Source organism: Octopus bimaculoides, chromosome 1, assembly GCF_001194135.2.
Source record: "Octopus bimaculoides isolate UCB-OBI-ISO-001 chromosome 1, ASM119413v2, whole genome shotgun sequence".
NCBI lineage: Eukaryota > Metazoa > Mollusca > Cephalopoda > Octopoda > Octopodidae > Octopus > Octopus bimaculoides.
The window spans coordinates 1,672,152-1,675,689 of NC_068981.1; the positions used below are offsets into that span (position 1 = coordinate 1,672,152).

General features: G+C 41.0%; 1 protein-coding gene across 1 annotated transcript in view; it reads left to right on the forward strand.

Moving 5' to 3' along the window:
• LOC106872663 (iroquois-class homeodomain protein IRX-6) overlaps positions 1-3,538 on the forward strand; it is a 235,715-nt gene that overhangs the window by 94,316 nt on the left and 137,861 nt on the right. The gene's annotated exons all lie outside the window — the stretch shown is intronic.

Sequence of the window (3,538 nt, forward strand, 5' to 3'; positions counted from 1 at the left end):
AACTTAGCGGTTCGGCAAAAGGGACCGATAGAATAAGTACTAGGCTTACAAAAAATAAGTCCCGGGGTCGATCTGCTCGACTAAAGGCGGTGCTCCAGCATGAAGAGTATATATATATATATATATATGGATAATAACAACAAGTGGAGCAAAACGCATGTCGATGAAAGTTCCTTTAATTCCTACATATATGTTTCAAAACAAATGAGGGCCATTTCACAATGAAGAAAGGGCTGGTGGAGTCATTTATTTCTCTTCAGGGAGATCATAATAAAACATGTAATAGCAAGAGAAAAACAATGCGCGTGTGCTTGTGTGGGTGTGTCCGCAATCATGTTTGTATTTCTCCGTGTCTTTGTTCTTGCGCATAACCCTAAGTCAGCTCTGATCGAGACAGACCCATCATCAAAAGCCCTTCAGTGGTGATCATACCCCTTACTACTGCCTTTAGTATTCAAAGCATCCAAAATCTTTCTCCGTTTTCCCCTGATTAAAGAAGTTCGGTTCCCAACCATGTGATTCCGGGTTCATCAACCGCTGAAGTACTTCTGAGGCGGGGTTTTTTTTCTCACTGTTACCTCGTGTTGTGCCACGAAGTTACAGTAACCTCTAGACGGAAATTCAACGGGTCACAGTCGTCCGTACACACACACACACACACACACACACATTAACTAAAAGAGGGGTGACAGTAACTTCGAAGTTTCGGCCTACTCGTTTCCCTCATGTGTATGTGTGTTTATGTTTGTGACTGTACGTGTATGTAAACAACTGTAAACCAATGTGTCTAACCAGCTTCCCCTTGTCTTAAAAAGCTACTTAACCGATTGTTAATATATGTACCAATCTAAAATAAGCGCTGAAGATCGTTGTTTTGATCAAGAAAACCTGCAAAGCCAGTACTCCAGCATGGCCGCAGTCCAGTGAATGAAATATGTAAAAGAGTGAGTGTATGATTTGAGGTAAGTTTACATGCTATTTCTATGAAGCTGAGCTGAGTGGCCGGTTAGACGCACACCTGTTCGCTACTGTCTGCTATCTACCTGGTTATGTTTGTATATATGTGTGTACGCCTATTTGTAATTAAATGGATTATAAAGGGGTGTCTCTTTGCACCCGTTTGATGTCGGTATTTAGAAATTTCCGGAAACCAGCGTAATTACTACACAGAAATTGCAGACCTCCAGCTCTAACTCTGTTTCTCTATCTGTCTATCTCTGTCTCTCTCTCCCTCCCTCTCTCATTCTCTCTCTCACTCTCTCACACACACACATATACATGCACTCTTACTTTTCCCAGTGTGTGTATGTGTGTGACAAGCTATCAGTATTATTTACACGCCGGACAAAATACTTCGTGGCATTTCGTCCGTCTTTGCGTTCTGAGTTCAAATTCCACCGAGGTCGACTTTGTGCTTCATCCCTATCAGGGTCGATGAAATTAAGTACCAATCGAGCACTGGGGGTCGATGTAATCGACTGCTCCCCCCCCCTTCCCAACACAATGATGATGTAGATGAGACAGAATATGATGAGGTTTGAATGACGTCGATTGAATGAACGAAGATGATGGGGAGAACGACGTTGACGATGATATTGATCACACAGAGCCAACACTTAATCATTCCAGCTATGAATAAGTAGCACTTCAGACACTTTAATAATTGTATCGCTTCCTAATATCTCTTTCTCTCTCTCTCACTCACTCTCTTTACCTCTCTCTGTCTGTCTATTTATGTATGACTATCTATCTCTTTCTCACGCTCTCTCTTTGGGTAAACTTTTGTCATTCTATCACTCTCCATACTTCTGATATTTTATCACGTTACCTCTCTAATTCTCCAATCTTTATTCTAGTGTTATGTCTTTTCTCAACCTCTCTTCACTCTTACTCGCGCAATTTCTTCATCACTCACCCTTTCCTCCATCCCTCGTTATATTTTACTCCCTGCTCGTCTCTTACTTGATTCGCATATTAGATGACGCCTGAATTTCTCTTTTCTTTTCTCTCTCTCCCTCTCTCCAATCTTTCATTCGTCTAATAACCTTTCCGGTCTTATCTAAAATACCTTTTTCTGTTTTATTCTCCCACTTTCTTATGACTCTTGAAATTCTTCCTGTAACCACTTTTGTCTCTTCTATGGAGCATTCAGTTGATGCGCATGAGCCAGATCTGATTAATCAAACCCAATCACCACCGTCCCTCTGACTCTGAGCTTACGTGTATAGAGTGAACGTTAAGGTCGTTTGATAATTGATATTCCACTTTCCGTGAAAGCCGTGGTTTTGTGCTCAAAGTATTTAGCTCACGGTCATGAGTTCAATTCCGAACGGAAGTAACTGCTTAAGTGTCCTCGAGAAAGACATTTCTATTCTCGTTACACCAGTCCACTCAGCTGGTAACAATGACTTCTACCTGTATTTCAAAGGGCCAGCCTTGTCGCAACCTGAGTCACACTGAATCCCTCTGAGCACTACGCCAAGGACACGCGTGTTTCTGCTCAGCCACTTGCACGTGAATCTCACGAGCAGGTTGTTCCAGTCATTGGGTCAACTGGAACCCTCGTTGTCGTAACCGACAGAGTGCCACGTTTCTATATTTTATATTCCATTTTCTGAACAACATATGGCGTAGTGGTTAAGAGCGCGGGCTGCTAACCCCAAGATTCCGAGTTCAATTCCAGGCAGTGACCTGAATAATAATAATAATAATAATAACAACAACAACAACAGCATCGAAAAATACCTTAGGAATGAGAACCCAGGTTCGAAATTTCCCCAAGACACCTGATGAAGGCTGGAGGGTATAACAGCTGAAACTTTGTGTTAACAACAAACAAGATGAGGACAAATATCCGTCAAATGCAAATAATGTAAATAATGTGCATAATCCGAAGGAAGAAAATCTAGCCAACTAACTTACAGAGTTACAGTGAATGGGATACTCATTTCTGTCTCCAGAAATCAATAAGATTCGCCTCATGTTGTCTCTGCAGAATGAAATGCGTTTCATCTCTAATTTTCTAACTCGATACTTTAAAGAATATCCGTCTAGAATAAATTATATGTGTTCCATAGAGAGACTCCGACGAATGTAAGAATCTTTTGCAGCTATGCTTCGCCTCAACTTCTTACACGAACTCAATGGTCGCTTCTGTATAGATATTTTTACTGTTCATTTGAGCGTAACCATGTTGTGGTTCGAACTCGCTTATATCAACCTTAGTACGTAAGTTAGTCTTGTAATTATTATATCGACCATATTTATCGAGTGGCTTGGTTGCGTTTTGACACGAAGGGATACATTTTGGTATGCTGTGTGTGTGTGTGTGTGTGTGTGTATGTATATATATGTGTATATATATATATATATATGTGTATATATGAATGTATATATATATATATATATATATATATATAGTCTACCAACATCATATATTGCCTCTCCTGCTCTCTCTGCCAATCCCTGTACATCGGACAAACGGGGCGCCGCCTGGCCGACCGATTCGCGGAACACCTCCGAGATATCAACGTCGGCA